Source organism: Pagrus major, chromosome 9 (genome assembly GCF_040436345.1).
Source record: "Pagrus major chromosome 9, Pma_NU_1.0".
Taxonomy (NCBI): domain Eukaryota; kingdom Metazoa; phylum Chordata; class Actinopteri; order Spariformes; family Sparidae; genus Pagrus; species Pagrus major.
Window position 1 is genome coordinate 4,799,676 of NC_133223.1, and position 21,502 is coordinate 4,821,177.

A 21,502-nucleotide genomic window follows, 5' to 3' on the forward strand; every position below is an offset into this window, starting at 1 on the left:
GTATAGGCTACTTTTGTAGTGAAATAAATATGGCATTGGGGATAATGTGCTCCAAAACTAACACTACAGTAAAACCAGAAACATTATAAGGACACAAACCACTTAGAGCATTTTGAATAGGAAAGTCTGTAACACCAGAGATGTTGGTTGTATGACACATATCACAAAGTCAATCGTGTGCTGTATCATAGCTGAACCTGGAAACATATCGGCCAATTTTGTTGGCGCCAGCGCAAAGTAGAGATTCACAACAGTTTCAACTGACTTCATACAGCTGCAAACGGACAAGAAAGGTGAAGTTGTTCAAACATTAGACATTAAACTGTGCCCTGGTGGAATGAGCTGATGGCATCATAACACGACAGATTGAGCCATAAAAGAAGTTGGTGTCGTGAAACCTTGCTGATGTGTAGTAGATGTATAATAATAATAACAATAATAATATTATTACTATGTCCAGTAATGTGCTACCACCTCAAATTGTTTATTAATGTTATATTATGTTTATTACTGTTTTATCACAGAAAAGGACAAAAATGTAATACATCTCGGAACTCTCTACAGCAACTATTCATCATTTATTAGACTTTAATTGGTGAAACGTAAAAGTAGTAAAACCTATAATGCATTACTCCACACAAAGAGCAATTTTGTAAAGTACCTTATTACTTTCAAATGAAAGTAACAAGTAAGATGTGTTACATCACATTTTGGAAGTAACTTGCCCGACACTGGTTTGGACTGGCAACAGACTGTGTGTTCTACGAAACTGAGGACAATCTGAAAGAAAGTATGGTGATGCATTCACTTACTGTGGTCATGGATGTGTTATTGCAACGGTTTAGCTTCGGAAAAAAGTTAACAACATAGCCAGTGACTACAAATACCTGAGTTTCACTGATTCTAAAGGGCAAAGTGTTTTTTCTAATATCCACTTCTTTATCAGAATGTTTTCTAACACAGCACTCCCCATTCACCCTGCTTTCTCACCACCACCCTGCTGTACCCCCATTACACTATAACACACAGCCTCTCTGCTCTGCAGCTTTGCGGTAAGCACCTCTGGTTTTCATTCAGTACCACCCGTCCCCTTCTCCTTCCACCTCATCCCTAAATCTCCTAATTCAACTCATTATTCGCTCAATTGGTGGGCTTTAACCCCTCCTGCCTCGGGTCCTATAGAGCTGGTAGTCATTAGCAGACAGGATTTGTGACAGAGCGGAGCAGGGGTAGCAGGCCCAAACTCTCAGACACGCACACACATGCAGTGTCATAAAGTGCCTGAAGAGCCTGTGGGGTGTCGCTGTAGTTAAGCACATATCAGCCTCCCAGTGTTAAACAGCGGGTCCGTTAGAAGTTGGATGGGAGTCAGGTCTGCTTGGTTAGACGCGGCAAGACCACCCAGAGGTCTGTGGTTCTCAGAGATGCTAGCTGCAGTCTGTGTGCGCTTGGCTGATGTTAGCTGAGCACCCGCCTGAGTGATGGCTTCTGGGAAGTCTCTGGGGAAACCAGGGCCGCTAATTTGACCTCCCTTTAAAAGGATTGTTTTTTATTATTTTGAAGGCAAATACATCTTATAGGCTGTTGTTGTCTGTCCACTGGCAGAAGTGATAACAGCCATGGTGATCCTCTACTCTGTCAGCCAAATTACAGAAAATGCAACAGAAAGTCAACTTATCTTATTTTTACACTTATTTCTATATGTGAAATGAAGCTTTGCTATTTATTGAGACCTATTGGAACAAAAGTTGATGAGGAAAACCCATCATGAATGGGTCTATAATGAATATGTTTTTATTAAAGGTGCAATATGTAAGGATTTTAGGTAATGCTGTGCCCTTTTTGAATTTGGATTCTACTTCTCCTTGAAGCTAGGATTGGTAGGTTGTTTTAGAAGCATTCTTTGTTATATTTGTAGAAAATCTCTTATCATCCCGACAGCAATCAATAAATCAAATCAAATCAAATCCATTATCTGGGGCTGTTGCAGGCCTCTAATAAGGCCACCTAATCATGTCATTCAGCCTGTATGAAATGACTGGACTACCTGTCTGCCTGCACACACTCTGCCTCTGCACTAATTGCATATGACCAGAGTCTTTCACAAGGCTAAACAGATGTAATGCTAAAGCTATTAGCCAGCTATCAGTGTTGCCAACTTAGCGACTTTGTTGTTATAATTAGCGAGTTTTCAGACCCCTCTAGCGACTCTTTTTCAAAAAAGCGACTAGCGACAAATCTAGCGACTTTTTCTGGTGTATTTGGAGACTTGTGGAGACTTTGACGTGAAAGCACGTATCATTCAAAGAGCAGCGGGTGCTGCCGTGGGTCCGTCCCAAAGCACTCACAGGCGGCCCAGTCCTCACACAACAGCCCCTCCCAGCTGCAGTCAGAGCAGGAGAAGTTCACCCCTCACGTCCAGACTGCGAGTCGCGCATGTGCGAAGCCGGCGCTGGGTGATCCCACCCTGGGTTACAGTCAGGGCTGGATGTAAATGTAAAATGTTCTTTGTCCAAAATAAATCACTGCACTAAAATAAGTTCATTTGTAGTTCTAAACATATTAAGGGTGTTTTTTATCTCTCCCATGATGTTATTCCTCTCTCCTACAGTGTCCATTACAAAAAATGCATATGGCCAGTTATGCAAATTAGGTGATGACGTCATTTAGCGACTTCTAGCGACTTTTAGGACAGCCAATAGTGACTTTCCTTACTGAGGAGTTGGCAACAGTGCCAGCTAGTCGCACAAGAATGGCAGAGAAAGTGCAGCCAAAATTTCCCAATATTAACATACTAGCTTGACAGCAGTGAGTACTAGCGAAAGCCATGTTTGTTGTTTACGTTCATTATGATAATCTTAGGTGTTTTCTTACATGTGAGTGAGACATGAGTAGTAGTTGAATACGGTTAGCGATGACAGCAATGTGCTGCACTCACAGTAAACAGCCCCTGAGCCAAAGAACAACTGAGCCACAGTGGTAGCAACAGACTGGTTTAGTGGCTAACCCAGTTATCACACAGGACACACATACAGCAGTAAGGAATAACTGCAGGACTAGGCAGCCTTTTTGGACTGTGTTTTGTTCGTGACGGCTATTTAGCTTTTATATATAAGATTGTGGCATTTAACAGAGTAGTTTGTTTATGTATTTAATGGACTAAAGAAGCTCTGAGAGCATGTTGAACATAGCAAATTAGTCACTAACACATCTCCCTGCTGGCCAGCGAGAGCACTGTGTCAGTGTAGCTGGGCAGTAAGTGTTCAGAGTGTTTCAGAGGAGTGACTCTAAAGGTAGGGCTCTAAGTTTGCCTTACTCTTGCTGGTTTTCTGTGATCCTACCAACCTCAGCATTAATCCATCCACGGTTTAAGTTGGAAGATGATTGTGGCCGTTGTTAATAAATTACTGTCTGTCAGAGGACATTTTGTCGACCTCCTCCCATCAGCATTTGGCTGATACTTTGACCCTAACCCATTTTTTGGATAGTCCCAACTGGAATCAGCTTATAGAAAGTGGGATGTTTGAAGTGTATGTTTCTGTTTCTGTTCTAAGAATGTAATCAAATGGTCATAGAATACAAATGGTTGTTTTGGCTGCGCCACTGTGTGTGAGTGTGTGTGTGTGTGTGTGTGTGAGAGAGAGAGAGAGAGAGAGAGAGAGAGAGAGAGAGAGAGAGAGAGAGATTGACAGGTGTCTCGATACCCAAGGCCCCTCAGACAGCTGTGAGGGCATCACTGCAGGGTATTAGGCCTGATAGAGGGATGATGAGAGAACATTAGAGGTGAAGGGGGGAGAGGGGGCCCAGCTGTTGCTGCTAACTATTATTACCCACAATGCAGCATCAGAGGGGAGGCTCTCTGTGTAGTGGGCTCGCACACCTGTGGCCCCCTGCTGTGTTCAGGAAGTATGTGTGGATACACTCTCAGATAGTCTGTGTGTGTCAACATGTACTTGATATTCATGCATGAACAAGGGAAATACACACATATATACACAGGCACAGGCAAAGGTATTCTTGAGTTGCTGCACATTTTCCCCATTAAATGTTTTGTCATCATGCTTTCATTCCATATCAAATAATGTCCTGTTAGCTGGAATAAATAAAGGAGTGAAGGGGTGCAGATGTGGCAACAGTAAAGGGGACGGACATGACTTTTGATGGAGCGATCTCCCATGGGAGCTTTGCCATGGAGCCGCAGAGTGGCGGGGCAGCTGGTGGCTTGTGGCATGGCAATGCTGTACGTCAACGTTAATGCACCGAAGAAGCAGAAGGCAGCGGTGGTAGTCACTCGAGGGGCAACATGGAAACAAACAGTAAACAACAGCAGACATTCAATTAGCCAAATGTTACGGTAAGATTAACAACTGCTTGTCAGAACGAAGCCTTTCATCGGCTCCTCTACGAATATGGCTTGTGACATTTCAAGTTGATCAGAATACTTTCAGATGTTGCTTTGGAGACAGAGCGAGTACGACTGGAAACCGCAGTTGTGTTTGTTTGATTGGACATGTGTGTTTGAAAGGGTGAATTAATTCGGTATGAAGCACAGACTGAGCCTGCTGAAAAGTAAAGCATGGCCGGTTCATCTGTGAAATGTTGAACACTGTGCGAATTAAAAACGGCATGGGTCGCATGGGGTCAGATTTGTCTTTTCCAATCTGGGTCTTTGTCAGACGAGATCTTCAATACGAGAAGGCAAACAGCTGCTGTGATTAAAAATAAATCACACTCAGCATTTCTCTAAACCCTGGAATAACTAATCTGGACTGGGACATGAAATATACATGAGGGCAAATGTAATGATTTCATCCATCAAAGGATTTACTCAAACACTTTAAACCAAAGTCTTGGATACACACAGACAGAGAGGATTGTTCCACCAGAGCTGCATCCAAAATTAAGATAATGTTGGAGTCACCTGGAAAAGAAGAAATCAGTCAGTGTGCGTCTGACATAAGTCATAACACCCATTCCAGGTGGGTCCGTGGATGTATTATGGAGGTGGCTAAACTATATGTATTCATTTTTTAAAATCAAAAGTGACAATAATCTTACAAACTTAATGGTTAACTTAAAATTTTCATATGAAAGACTGTAAAAGAGACTCATCAGCTAATGACAGGGCTTTGTCTGTCAAATGGAGCTTGGGGCACCATGTTCTGTCCTAATGAGGATGATTTAATCAGTCTCAAGTCTCAAATAATCCACCAAAATCTACCATATAAAGGTTGTAATGACTTTACCACTGGTCTGATCTGTAATGCATGTCATTGCTGATTGGTTTTGGTGTGCCTGCGTCATTCATGGAAGATATAATATGAGGTTGCAGGGTCCATCAGAGGAGCCGGTAGGTGTCACACAGCAGCAGAGAACAGATCTGATTGTCCGGTTCAGGCAGAAGATCGAGCATGGAACATCATGGGCCAAAAGATGAGCCTTCAGTTCCCCATCACCCCCCACCTTCCCCCCCGGGCACAGCCCAGTCTCCCTCAGGCTGTGATGGTGGGTGGGTAGGAGGTCTGATGCGCTGGGTGAGCAGAGGCAGGTGTGTGTAGGACAGCGCAGCCTGAGGCCATCCCTGGGTGCCAGCCTGCTTCTTGCACAGCACTGATGCTTCCTGACAGAGAAGCTGGAGCAACTGCTGGAATGAGGTGGCGATGAGAATAGCAAAGCAGACCTGGTGAGCAGAGTGTTGCTAATGAACAAATCTCAGTCCCCAGTTCAAGTCAAGTCTGTCTCTTTTGATAGAACAGCAATTTGTGTGCAGAGTAGCAGTTACAGTATTGCAGTAATTGCACTGTAGTCTCAAAGTAATACTGTAAATGTGTGTTTAAAGTAAGTAACACAAACAGAAGGAGTGGTAGTGACACCTGTACATAACTGTAAAGTTTCGTAACTGCATCAGAATAGAGTGGTCCATGTGTGTAAAGGGAGGGGCCAATAGCACCTTCCCTTCTTCCTACCCCTACTTTTGTCACCCTTGCTTGAACCACACCTATGTTCAAACTTGGCCTTCATTTTGATCTCAACTATGCAGCTGTGAAGTTTCTTGATCGCATCTTACACAGTTGTGATGCTATCGCGCAACAAAATCTCTCCGATGGACAGGCAGACAGACAGACAGACATATAAAGACCTGGCAAAGTACTCACACAGATTGATAGGAACTTGATCATATTAATAGTTGACAATATGAATTTTGGTCAACGATGTCGTACATGACATCAAAACATATCGTATACTCCATACAAGAGATAAGAGAGATATGTCTCTGGAAAACTGCTTGTTGGAGACTTACTTTTGTTGTCCAGAATGAGTCTATCGACCAATCAGAAGCTGTGTTTCTGACTGTGAACCTTCATTAGGCTGTAGTGAGGGTAAGTGTCGCCCTTCCAGTGCGCCATATGCGACCTTATTTCAGATAAATTTGTACAGTAGTCATAGACGAGAGGCAAATACATTTTTGATCCCGTTTGATTTGTACTATTTATTACACATATGATGTTTGTCAATTTAAAAGATCATTTTACAAGCCAAGAAAGTCACAGTTTGTTGTAAAGATTGTAAAATACTATTTAGTTTTGTATAAAACTGCTTAGTAAACTACATCGTCTCGCTCAACACACTTCACCAACACCAACATGGCCATCACCTCGGCACAGAGGAGGTACACAAATGTGAAAATCACATCAATTGTGGCCATATTGACAACCGCAGTTATGTGAAAGGAGAGTTGGTGAGTTTTGTGAGCTACAGGACTGGCTCTGCAAGGTTCTGGTTATTGGTTTCAGTGAGTGTTTAACGAGACATCACTTATACAACTGTTGGCTGTGTAGTCTTTCTAATTACATATGTTGACAGTGTTATACATAATTAGATTCATGACAAACTGTGACTTTCTCAAGTTGAAAAATGATCTTCGAAATTGACAAAGATATGTATTAATATATATATATGTGTGTGATTCGTAGCACAATTCAAATGGGAATGATTTCCATTATTTGGCTCTCACCATTCACTAACACACATACTAGGTCCCATGATGGTCCACCTGAAGGGGCATGACTTCACCTCTCTATACAATGTTGTCCACCACTGAATTCAAAATGAACTGGAACACACTTGAGCTTCTGTGCTTTGATTATCTACTATAGAAATATCCCTCTTCAAGCCGGATGCAGTTCCATTCTGTCAGAATCACAGAATTCTTATTCGTCTCCCCTTTTCTGTAAACCAATTAACACATTTAACAAGAGAAGGAATGTCTAGATAAACGTATTTATTGAAACAAGACACAACCATTAGATTAAGATAAAATGTTAATTTCTCGCTGTACTGAATTCGACTTCCTGTTGATTCTTTTTTAGGTTCATCTGACATAAAATCTATAGAAAATGGCTGTAATTTAGCAAAATGTCACTGATTACAAATCCCTGTCATTTAGTATAGGAGGCTCTGTTTCACAGCAGACATTTTGACTTCGATAGCAGCAAAAGTCCAGGTGTCACTAAGAACATTTATGATGGCTCTGTTCAATTCAAATTTCATCATAAGCCATGACAGTGTGACAGTGAGCCAGCATGCAAAATACGAGGACCCTGAACTAAAGCAGCTAAATGAAATTCAGCCATTATTATTATTATTATTATTATTATTGTTGTTGTTGTTGTTGTTGTTATTACGAAAAGAAAACCTTTCTGATTTTAAGTGTCCTATCAAGTTGCCGTGTCACATTTATACTTTTAAACTTTACTTTATGTAGCATGAAGCCAGATGTACCACATTCTTAAAACCTCATGGCCACGTCCCATACTTGATCATATCATTTCATGCCTTTATATTAAGGGCCCAAAGCACGACAGGCAGCAGCACGCTGTCAGTCAGTAACTATTTGTTTCCACATTTGCAACCATTGGTGGTGAAATCTCATTAGGCATTAACTACATCAGTATCCTATTGAGCAGCATGTCCTGCTTGAATGGACACCTGTCACTTATTCTCTCTGTCTGTTTATCTTAATACCTCCAAACGATCATTCTGTAGATAAGCAGAGTCTTCCACCTCTGCTTTCCAGCTATTCATTCAGAACAAAGATAAACAAGAATCATTCAAATATTTACTACTGTGAAAATAAGTAATGAGTGCAGTGTGTACACTGATGTGGCTGTGTGTGTGCGAATGTGAGCACGTGTGTGATAAATATAAGTCTGTTTATGTGTGTGTGTGTGTGTGTGTGTGTGTGTGTGTGTGTGTGTGTGTGTAACTTAAATCAAGATGAGCAAGCAGCCTGTACATTGCATGCCTTTTCCTCGCCAAGAAGTTATCATTCGGATCTTGCTGTACAGCATAGCAAGAAGCAACGCACGCACACACACACACACACACACACACACACACACACTTGCAGACATTAACATGGGCACACAGTGTATTCAATATTATCAGCATAAGCTGTCACATAATGTTCTCCTTCCGTTGAAATAGTTAAACAGCTGACAGAGCAGCACACACACAGACACACACACGCACACACCATTCCTCTGCAATATGGTAAATGGCAAAATGAAAAGAGACCGAGTTACAAGAAGAAGAGAGGTGAATGAAATCGGGGAGAAGAAGCATGATTAAACAAGACTAAAGGCCTCTGCACACCAAGTCCATTTTTTGTATGCCTTTTTCTAATCCGTCAACCTGTGAAAAATTGTTTTGCACAGAAACCTTGCACACAATCTGAGGCGTTTATTTTTCTATTTGTTGCAAAAATTCACAATACTAGACAAAATGGAGTTGGCAAGCAGTGAATATGATTTTGGGTTCCTCACTTCTTGAACAAAGAGAATAAAAACAAAAAGGAGAGTTTCACCTGCTGAGAGATCAGATGTGGAATAATCCCGACTGCTTCCAGGTGTATTTTAGGATGTCAGTGCTCCAGTTTGATAGGCTGCCAGCTATACTGGAACCACACATTAAAAAGAAGACCATCAGTTTCTGCGAACCAGTAGATCCTGAATAATGGCTGGCATTATGTCTAAGGTTGGCACACACATGCATGCATACACACACACACACACACACACACACACACACACACACACACACACAGACACACACATTACTTCACATCATTAAACCAATTTGTGCCATGGGAAAAGTGTGCGCTAGTTTCACCTGATCTTGGTCAATATTTGTCCTGTGATCTTTCTTTTAATGGCTCTGAATACTCAAGCAACCCTTTAAAGGCTTTTGTCGGATGCCAAAAACACAACATGTAAACTTTTCCGAAAAAATTAATGACTAAAGTTTTGGAGTCAGTATGTAAACATGATTGATACAACGTGAGTTTTCTTTTTCCTGCAATTTCGGAAGAAAAAAATGGACTGCAAAGGCCTTAACAGTCTATTTATATATACTTCAGTAAAGTCAGGTGATCACCAAAGTTATTAGAATTGTCTGGAAACAATGAACAGCAGTACAACATTTCTGAGCCAATTCATCAGATAGATGTTGAGACACTTCACTGAATGAGTAAAACCTCTGACCTGCTGATGGCTTTGTTGGGCCCCTTTAAATTTAGTCAGTTTGTTTTGTTTAAGATCCGTCTGTAGGTTCTCCAATCCTTCTTTCGATTCTTTTTAAAGATGAGTTGTTGTTCTTGAAATCTTGTAGAGACCTCCTCTTTGACGTTGACACTTGGACTCATACGGCTTTAGTCACATTTGACCCATAATGCCAATTTCTTCTTTGCTCTGTATCAACAGTAGAAGCGGGGAGAAGTTTGGTTTTGTGTACGTGTTCCACCTCAGGTTTCACCTTTGCGTAAGAAAGGTGTATTAGCTCACCTGCTCAGCAACAATACCAGCCATCTCAACTGTCACGCTAAATTAGGCTTCATTGGGCACGTACACACATAAACGCACATACACACAGACGATACCAGTGATTGGGTGATGACAGCGGTGATATGACTGCACCCCTGTCTGCTAGGTAACGATGCCTGTCTGTTGATGCCAGTGTGGATAACATTCACAGCTCCGCTCAGAAGGCTTTCATCCACTCCCAGACTAGGACACATACAAACACATACATACAATCCACACATTTCCTCTCACTTTGTTTGTGTGTTTTCCAATGTTTACCTTTATCTCATTTTATGGCTGGGATGATACAGGCCCAGAAATAAAACCAAAAATAGCATGCCAGTGCAGATTCACAGAGAACGAAGAAGCTTCAAAAGGCAGCACATTTAAAATAAGGCCCCTTTTCATTGTGTCACATAGCAGGCCTGTTCGAGTGGCCTGCATCACTGGAGCTCTGGAAAAGAGTGGCGACTGGAAGGCCAGATGATTTCATGAGCCGGAGTGACGTGTTGTGATCGGTGACTGCTGGATCTCGGCCACATGTGACACTGGATATGAGCTAAAGGTGAGCGGGATGAAGCAGGAAAAAAATGAGGACTGAGAAAGAGAAACAGAAGAGTGATATGTTTTTATTATTTCTCAGACTTTCCTGGCCTCGTTATACGCTCACATACCCCTGCCATCACCTCACCAGTAGTGTGAAAGGTAACTAAGTACATTTAATTAACAAGTGCACGTAAAACAATTTTGTGGTACTTTTACTTTGCTTGAGTAGTTGTATTATCTGCTTCTTTCTATTTCTACTTCACTACATTTCAGAAATATTGTTTGTTTTTACCTCTACAATAAGTAACTTCTCTTTAGGTTAAAAAATTAAAAACATTGGATTAGTTTAGTACAATAAATTGTTAAAGATTAAACTTCAACCATCTGTAGTCGGTGCCCCTTGTCATGTTTCATGTGGTCTATGGGTTGTTAGCAGGCCCAGGAAAGATTTCATTTCATTGTCCAAGACCAAAAGAAGTAAAATTATGTATTTTTTCATAAAACAGCAAAGACTTTTTCCCCCTCTTTTTTGCCTACTCATCTCTGGACCCCTAGATTTGTTATGTCACCCTTCGGAGGGAGTGAAACCTCTCGATTGACTGATATATCTGACTGTCCATAAAGAAGTTAAAACTAGTTGACATCCATTTGACTACACCAACTACCAACAATAAAATACTTCTTGCAATGTGTTTCCAGTCTAATGATGTAATATTTAATGATATAACAATTCCAAGATTTTTTATATTTTAAGTACCCTTTGCTATATATATTTATGTACTTCTACTCAAGTATTTTTACTTAAAGCTACAAGTAATTTTCATTTTTTGTTGATTCTGCTGGCCCTTTTGGACAAAAGATGACGAGGGTGAAACAAAGTAAACTTTGTTTTAGCACTGTACCACCAGACTACAGAGCAGCTTCTGTCATCAGGTTGAGACTCCTCAGTTCATCCTCAGCCCTCCACCACAAAAAATAGTTCTAGTTTATGACTTTTCCAACCAGTGTAAGTCAGAATCTGCCCCTGTTTCAAGCATTAAGAGCATTCAGAATTAAATTGAGACTGATTTAAAAAGCAGTTAAAAGTTCCTTCCAGTACGTTTTAGTAAAAGTACCTTTTCCATGACTGCCCTCTAGGTCACTGCAGGTCAGCCATTTTGGTTACTAATGGGTGTGTTTGAAGGCTGGTGAGTCAACCAGCTGAGGAAGTCATTATTACGTACACCTCAACTCTTATTTCTTACCTCTCTCTTTTCTTTTTCCTTTACCTGCTGTCTCCTCACCCCTTCGTTCTTTTCCTCTCCTTCCTCCCCTTATCCTGCATTTCTACTTCCATTGCTCCTCCCACCCTCCGTCCCTCCCTCTCCTTCCTTTAACTAGGCCGTGCCAGTCAGTGGGATCAGGCCCGGGCCTCCTAGCCTCGCCTCCCAGACAACTGCAAACAATTAGGGAAATTAGTGGCTCCAGCATCACCATCAGGAGGCCTGCTTGTTTATAATTTAATCGGGGCGCATGTCAAAACAGTCAGAGCTTGAGAGAAACAAGATGCGTCGGCGAGATGAAATTCAAACTGCCAGCCAGCTCAAAATATTAGGACTGTTTGTTTAATAGCGTGCGACCAACTGGGTAAAAGCAAAATTTCGAGGGCAGCAGAAGGAGGGGTAGGAGAATGAGACAGAAAAGGAAAATACTAATGAAAAAATGAGGAAAGAAAACAGCATGGGAAAAATGAAGAAGTATTAATTTAGTCTTTTTTTTTTTTTAATCCCTTCCACATTTTGTGAGTTAATGCATTTTGTTTTTCAGCTTCTATCCCCCCCCCCCCCCCCCCCCCCCTCCTTTCACTTAGCAGTGCTCTGGGAATTTCAAACGCTTGGATCTGTGCCGCCTTTCAAATTCATTAAAAAAGCTTTTTGCTAACTAAATAGAGAGAGAGAGGAAGAGAAAAAAAACTGCCACATTCATCTGTTAGCCCCCGTGCTCCCTCCTCCCTGCCCCCTGACAATATATAAATAAACTAGAGTGACCTGATTGAGATGTAAAAGGCAGGGAGTTAGCACTGGGACCCATACATTACTTCCCAACATTAACAGTAGTCTACTCAACCGACACATGGTGGTGGGAGTATGGCCCCTGGGCAAATGTTGAGGTTACAACTAATGCCCCCCTCCTTTAACCACTCTCCTGTGCCCACACCCTTGGAAAGTATGGGCTACGGTTGGCAGTGCGATGATACTGCCACAAAAGTGACATATTTCACATAGACACTCCTGAACTGTGGTATCCATAATGTAAAGAGTTATCATATTCAGACCACTTGCCCGTTTTTCCTGCCCAGATTCAAGTTTCCCCCTGTATTAAAAGTGGTGCAACATTCCTGCCTTTACCCAAAAAAGAAAAACACTGAAGCCATGATTTCCAGAGGCCATTGAAGCAAACCCCAGAATAGAAATATAAAGATCTGTCGAATCAAAAAAATGTTATCTTCTGTGCAATACAGTTGGAGTAAACCATGTACCACAATGGAAACTTGAGGCTCCATATTCATATCAAGGATGGAAAAATATAGTCTCTCAAACCCAAAGAACAACAATGGTTCTTGTAGCTCACTTATTACATTCATGAAAAACAAAAGACACACAAAAAAAGATTCAGTCATTAAAAATACGTCATGCACTCAAAGAAAATCCCAAACTGACAAGAGGACAGTGAGCTGAGTATAGACGGAGGGTGAAGGGTGAGGCTGATAGAGGCCTGACGATGATGGTCTCAATGGAGCATCATTAAGCTGATGAGAATCAGAACAAGGCAGTAATTGGTGATAAGCTGATGTATGGTGAAAGTGATCCAGAGCCAGGGATCATGATAGCAGAAATACAGACCATCACACACACACACACACACACACACACACACACACACACACACACACACCTCAGTGACAGACAACTCAGCGAGCAGACTGCCAGGCTGGCAGACATGCAGGGTCCTGGTCAAAGAGCATTATTCAGAGTACATGACTGCATGCAGCGCGGCACCAAACGGCTTTCATTACGTCAGTCTGCTAGCCTGCTAATTCGTGTTCCCCCAGCTACCTTGGCCGGCCAGTCAGACAGGCACACAGGCCCTGACCATCAGCCGCCAGTCCACGCAATCAGCCGCCTGCTATCAGCTCTCTAATTGGATCAGTGGCACGAATGTGATTACAGCAGGCGTATTTATTTACATAATAATTATTACCGCCCTCCCCAGAGGAGCCAGGGGAGAATGCCAGGGTCTGGGGAGAGATGAAGGGTGGGATAGAAGGGGGGAGGAAGGGAGGGAGGAGGTGGACAGTGAAAACAGCAGGAAGGGTGAAGAGTCTTCCTGTTGAGAATGACAGCAGAAGACAAACAGTGGAAGAATAGAAGTGAAGAGCAGAATCATATAGACACAAAAATCTGTACAACGTCATGAAAAGGTACCAAGCTCAATGTGCTTCTTTTTTGTCCCAATCAAAAGATGCGTTAGGGATAGCTTGTAAGCAAGAGTATGAGGAAAAGGGCAGCAAAGAAGTCATCAGTGAGTTCTTTTACCAGTGTAGGTAAGTTAGGTGATGTAGGTACATTTGTAACAGAAGTTACAGAAGTAACATAGTCATAACTACTACCAAAATCCAATCAAGGCTTTCTGGCCTGAATGTAACTAAAGTGCGACCATATGACAAAGACGGTAACAGTCGTTTAGGTATGAGGATGTGTTGGTTCTGACATTATACAAGGTTTTTCTTGCATATTAATTTTGGAGCCGATTTCCAGGCCGCCACCATTTAAAACTGTAAATGTAGCAATAACTAACACAAAATAATCATTCCACGTCTTCATCACAGTTTTTTAGCATGCAATGACTGCAGTTGTCCATTGCGGCACTGTCCCAGTGCCTGACTATGTCCACATCCCAGAATGGAAGCAGAGGAAGAAAATAAACTTCAATTTCCTCCAGTCTGAAGAGCTTTCAGTGACAGGCGGTGTCCTGATATTCAAACAGGTGCAGTGGTGGACTCAGGTCTCAGTGCAAGTCTCAGTGGGCCGCCGCATTGTTGAGCCAGTCAGACACTTTCGCTTACACCGGCCCATCTTACCTTTTCACAGGCCCTAGCACTTTATCGATCATTATTTTCATATAAGCAGGTTAAAAGCGCTTCAAGTTAGCAGCTATACATACCCCTTTTCCTGGTTGTACTTCACTATTACAGTTGGTTTTCAGTTACAACCTATTTTTTATCTATTCATATTTTGCTTGGTGAAATTACAAGAAAATGTGAAAAAGTAAAGGAGGAGCTGAAAAGCTTAGAGAGAAGCAGGCATTAGAGGCTCTGGTTTCCAAATACAAAACATAATAGACCAACTGTTTTGTTATATTTTATTTAAAGAACCACTGGAACACACATAAATAAAATATACTTAAGAGAAAGGACACATTTTGCCATCTATTTGAGTTTTTATAAACCGATTAGCCTAAAGTATTGTGGTTAATTGGCACCAATCAAAAACTTTTCGCCGCGGCCTTGGCCCATCCAAATAGGGTGGTGGCAGTGATTCGCCTACCACCATCGCCCAATTTGGTGCCAGGAAAAACCCTGTTATCCGAAACAATGTCTATGTACTGTGTTGCAGAGTTATCTACTTAGGTTAGGATGCTAACAAGCGAGCCCTGGCCTGTCCTGTCGTGAATAACTAATAAGAGGCGAAGAGCCTGGTTGGCGATATGCTGCCCCCAAGATTGTTGGAGCTACCTATGTAGTTCTGAAGTTTCCACAGATAGCCATATATGACATGTTACACCTTTGAATCAATCCACTATCTAATATTTCTCCAGTCATTGATGCTTTTAGAGTTAGAGTTGCTTTTGGATTTGGTGAAATGTACACTCCATCAACCTGTGTCAAACTTGTTATCCCAAAACCCTTTACATTCACCAAACAAATGGTTTAGTCTTCATGATAAAAGCAATTTGTCTTGTGATGGATTTTCCATATTGTACTTACAGTAGGAATATCTCTGCACAGTACAGTACAGAACAGTTTCTTCATTTCCAGGTCTTGGATCATCACTGGGTGAGGATGCTAACTTTTTGTCTGACATAGCTTTAGCACAATATCATAGCCGTTAAGACATTTTTAAACAAACCAAAGTTTTAGTGAGTCATCTTTAAACTTTGAAAAGTCAGCCACAGACAACATTTTCAACCAACTCAGAGAGCTACGGTTAGCCTATTTAGCTAGCTAGTTACAGTTGAGTCATTTCTGTTGTCAAGTGAAATCACTGGGTACCGACTGTCTTTTTGTCTGAAATCAAGTAGCAGCTGTTTTAAAAATGATTTTAAATTTAGAGTGGTAAATGTGCCCATGTAATCAAACTGCATATGTGCCATACTAGAACAGATCTACATAGCAGTAAATAAGGGGTGGCTTAGCAATTGTTTTATCAACAGAAGGCTTATTTCTATTGGAATTGGCTGTGTTAGTGGCTGACTGTGTGGTCTGAACATTCTAACAGTCTAACCAGATAAGCATGCAGGTAAGGAGAAAATGGAACCAAGTTACCCATTAGCATGCTGATGCAGGGATCTCAGTTATTGCAGTCTCTGTCTGGGGATGCAGTCTGGCATGGCGCCAGCCTCACTTTAAACTCCCCTTCTTCATACTAACATGTAAGAAATGACGTACACTGCACAAAGTCACAGATGCATGGACAGATTAATTCAGTCTCATAATTTCACAGAGTGGGAGCGGGCTTTCCAATACCCCCTCCACAACATGGATTTCCCATTTTGTCAATGGCTAGTGACGTGATATGTCTTTACTGTTTGAACAAAATTTAGATAAATTTTGCCCCCCTGAGAACCCTTCTCTAAACTCAATTTAAATACAGCTCTCTATTTCAATAACAGAGGCAGACAGAGAGAGACGGAGGGAGACAGACAGAGAGGGATGGAGGGACTCTGGGGACACAGTTGCGTTTACGTTTGCTGCCATTGAAGTTGTCCAAAGCCTGGCTTTGCTTGCTGCTTAATGGTGCTTAATCACAGAGCTCCTAAAATAGGCCATTATATCAGCACTGAGCTCTAGAATTACACAGAGCCCTCAGGGCCTGAACAACAGAGCTTTTGTTAATAAGCTGCCATTAATCAGATCCATTACGGAAGCCATTGGTCCAACGGGCAACACCGTGGTTGATAAATACCTCAAGAATAAAAAACAATTTACTCACCTAGTCTAAACTGCAGTTGATGTGTGTGTGTGTGTGTGTGTGTGTGTGTGTGTGTGTGTGTGTGTGTGTGTGTGTGTGTTAACACGGAGGCTGGGTGGGACAGGAACCACGCAGGCTGACTAAAGACACCCAGAGGACTGGTAGCAGAGCCTTTGTGGTGTAAATATTCCTTGATGAGTTGAAGATAGAGATTAATACAACACTGTGATTATTATGGAGTTGAAACAGCATATTTAAGCTAACCTCATTTTGGGAAAAGACTGTGAAAACTGTGTATGAGTTAGGATGGTTGATGTGATTGTGCATGGTTGGAGCTTCTCGCTGTTAATCAGTGATGGACACCCATCAGGCGCTTGCTGTCACCACAAAGGCTCCTCTGTGGGCAAACATTGTCCACGCTAATGGGGGGTTAATCAAATATCTGGCAACCCTGCACTCACTAACAGCCGCTCAGGCTGCATGCAATTGCTTTTCCACTGTACGTCATTGATCTGCACTTTTCAATACTTGTAATTAACTGACCGCTTACACAACTGTTAAGTTGACAGACTATCAAAACAGCTAATTGAAATGCATGTTGATTACAGCATTTTGTGTTGAAGTATTGAAGGATACGCCATTTCACAGTTCTACCATTGCCACATTTCATACTGTTTCAAACTTTTCCCCAATCATTTCCTCTCTGACTCGGTTGAAGCATCGTATGTATGCACTTGCTCTCAACTCTCTCTACTCATTACTGCCACTCCTGTTAATCAGTTGTGTCTTTCCCATCAATCTCTCCCTCCTTTCACCCCCTCCTCCCCCGTCGTCTCCCCACTCTATCTGTCTCTCTCCAGTCAGCCAGAGAAAGACACAAGACTCTTCATAGCAGATAAAGCCGCTAATTTCATTAATTATGAACCAATATGTTGCAGTGTGCGTGTGTGTGTCTGGAGCAATGGGGGGATTTGAAGGTCCCTTGAACTGGCATCTGGTCCACTCTGGCAACCAGGAACAAGGGAGTAGAAGGGAAGAGGGGAGAGACAGCAGCAGGAGGAGATGGAGGGAGAAGCAAGACGAAGGACAAAAGTGAGAGGAAATGGCACTACCAGAGGAAGGGATTAGAGTAATTTGTATAAGGACATAACAGGCCAATCCTGTAGAGAAAGTCAGAAAGGAGTGAAAGTAACGGTAAGAGAGAATTAGCACACACTCTAAGGCCCAATCCCAAATCATTTCAATATATTATGGTCCTTTCTTTATACAAGAATCAAACAGTTGTGACTAGTTTGCTGATTTATTGGTAGCTAACTAGCTAGCTAACATTACAATGTTATTACTGATTTGTGCATGACAGTCCCCTGCATTTTGACGTATTTCAATGTTGCCCCCCACCCCCTTTTTTATTTGATGACTTGTTTGATAGTGTGAATGTGTGAACAAATTGCAAGTGTCCATGTCTATTTCCATCAGATAAATTGCAAATGGCATTGTGGTAATATCAGGATTACCACAGTAATGCAAGAGAACACCATATCGGAGATGTCCAGAAGTGACTACTGGAGTCTATGGCTCAACAGGCACACATACTGTATACTGTGCTGTATGTTTGTCAGTGTGGTATGACTTTTATGATCTGACTCTCAGCATCAGTTTTTATGAGGTCTCACTGCTGCATGTGGGCTGAAACAGCTACTGTATGAAGGTCTGTGTATTAGTGTGTAGGAGGTTGTACAGTAGCAGAGAGGTTACACGTTTTGTAGCACACACAATAATACTGTAGCAGTGAGACAGAAATGTCAATGATGATATTAAATTTGAAGTGCTCCCTCAGGAAAATATTAGCAGTGGTAACAACAGCAGTGTATAAGAAAATCTGTGTGTGTGTGTGTGTGTGTGTGTGTGTGTGTGTGTACACAAGGTTATATATAGCAAAATAAAATAAAAATGTAAATATAATTCAAATAATCTTGCCTGATGTCAGACTGAACTCGTTACAGTCCATTTCCATCTTCAGTCAACTTGGTGGGGTGAATGGAATCAAAGGTCTGAGCCCTGGTAACAAATAATCAGTAATCCCTATACGATTTACACTTTGATTTTCAAAGCAAGAAAAGTGCCTTGTAACTCCTTTTAATAAGTTTTGACTTTTCATCAATGATTGCACTTAGGTAAACTATTACTACACACACATTCACATGAATGCTGTTTTATAACTACTGTAGTACAGGGTAAACTTCAGAAATAAGAAATTCTTATGCTTTTGTTGTTGTTGTACACCTCCTATTTTATCTGTAACTCTTCTATCAGGCTACTGTGATTCAAATGAAGTATTTTGTCTGCATTTTTATAGTATGTTTATTTGCCACAAACTGCCAGATGCAAGATGACAAGTCACAGAAGGAAAAGCACAGGTATAAATAGTACCATGAACAATGGCCAAAATTCCATTTAGCTGCTTCAGTTTCAGGGTCCTTGTATTGTTCATGCTGGCTCACTGTCACACTGTCATGGTCTACTGGGAGACTTGAAAAGAGCATAGCCATTGTTAATGTTATTAGTAACACATGTGCTTTTCCTACTATGAAAAGTCAAAAGTTCTGCTGTCAAAGAAATCTACAGAGATCCAAAGACCACTAGCTTCTGTAACCAACACAGTCTCTCTTCAGTGTTTCCTTCATTGTTCTTTTCTGCAAACATGACACATACTGCTGGGCTTGCTGTCTATATTCCAAGGGAAACTAGTATCTACTGCTGCACTTCATACTAAAATTAGACACGCCTAAATTTGTTTGCATTCAAAACAATTCACTTTAAGTCTTATACATTGTTGTAACCATTGTTTCTTTTTTTCATTATCCATGATATCCACCTAAGCTCTTTACGAAAGTCATCTTTCCAACCTTCATGCTGTAATATCTGCTTTCTAAAAATGTCCAATGCTTTTCATCTCCTTTTATTGCAGATGTTTATTACAACCTTTTGTTACACATGTTTGGACTACAGAGATTGCCTTGTCCCTTCTTGAAAAGCAGCCTTGGCCTCAGTTCAAGTTGGTGACTTTTAACTTGGTGAAATTAAGTTAAACCTGTCTTGACAAAGACCAAATGTGGTCTAAAGGTAGGTCATACATAAAATAATTTGGAATGTTTCAAAAATAAGTCACTGCCATTAACAACACCTTGTTTTTGGTGTACATTCACCATTCAACTTAGGCTCAATATTATGATGCACAAGCGTCCGGTGGAATGGTTCAATTTAATTTACACACAGAGTCATATATTTCATTCAGTTTAAACTTCATAAAGCTTCAATGCATAAGTTGACAGAGAAAATATATCAGAAAATATATATAAACTCTTTGCCTAGTGCTGTGTGGGGCGGGCCAGGCAGAGTTGAGGGGGATAGCTGCTGCTCAGAGCTGGCCGGCTCTGGAGGAGTAAGTCAGGTGCAGAGCCAGACCATCTGGAGGAATAAACACCCAGATTGACATCAGATTCTGCTCTGATCCGGAGTTGTTAACCAGTTGTATTGGGGATTAATCAGCATGACTGCAGCAGCAATCTGCTTACAATGATTGTAGGTTTATCAAAGGTCTAGTCGCTTTTAGACAAACAACTAGACCTGCCTAAGCTATCCAACAGAAAGTTAAGCGGACAAAATGTTCTCTAAAGACTCAGCCCACCATCAATCTAAGAAGTATCAACCTGTTCATATATAAAACAATACATTCACCGAATTCAATAGAGACTGGACAACTCTGATAACAGTATGGTCACATTTCACACAGAGACTAAACCAAAGCAACACTGACCCTTTAATCATCCTTATCATTATGGCCCACTCACACTCAACTTGCCGGGTCACCAAATACTCGTCTTGTGTGATAACCTTGCCTGTGAGCTGTTCTCTGTCTGAATGTTCGTGTCTCTGCCTACACTTGTGTGTGTCCCTAACAGGTGTGTCCCTCACGCTAGACTGCCTTCTGCCTCTTAGCTCTGTCTTTCCCCCTCAAACATACATGAACACACACACTCACACACACAGAGAGCAGCCTAATCAGTCGCGCTTCACGTCCAAAAGATGGCACAGTGTGAGCTGGATAAATAGCGGAGGCGCATGTGTCTTTGGTATTAATAGTAATTGTGTGTGTAAACTGTTTCACATCAACCCACTCTATTACAACAGCTGCCCTGCAAATCACCACAGGCTGTGGCAGCTGATGACTTTTGTGTGTGTGCATGCATATGTTTGTGTGTGCATGCATATGTTTGTGTGTGTGTGTGTGTGTGTGACATGGAAAAGAGCATTCATAAGGCCACCCATATTTTTACAAAGGTGTATAGATTCATGAAACACATGCAAGTTTTATTTGATAAAGGTGACCAAGCGCACTTTTATCGGGGGATTATTGCCATTTCATTGGTTGATAAATAGTGCTTTAACAGTCCGGATATTGGAGGGGAGCGGCAGTATTGAATGGGTGTGTTGTGTGACTTATACAGAAGAGGACGGCCCAGGTTGTTAAATTGTACTCATAAGCCAGCAGTTAAATGTTGGTTAATGATGCGCCCAGAAACACAGACAGACAGCAGAGCAACCTTTGGACTGAGTGTCCTCAGGATAATCCCTGGTCATAAATATCACCCTATTCCCTCTGCACGTACACACAACCATGCACTAGCACACTATAAAGTAACTGCATACACACACACACACACACACACACACACACACACACACACACACACACAGTCATTGGTTTTTGTTCTACTGTGGAGAGGTCCTGTGGTCCATAAGGGTCAGTGGTGGTTGTCATAGTCATTGCTGCGCACAAACACAAACACACACATTACACACACA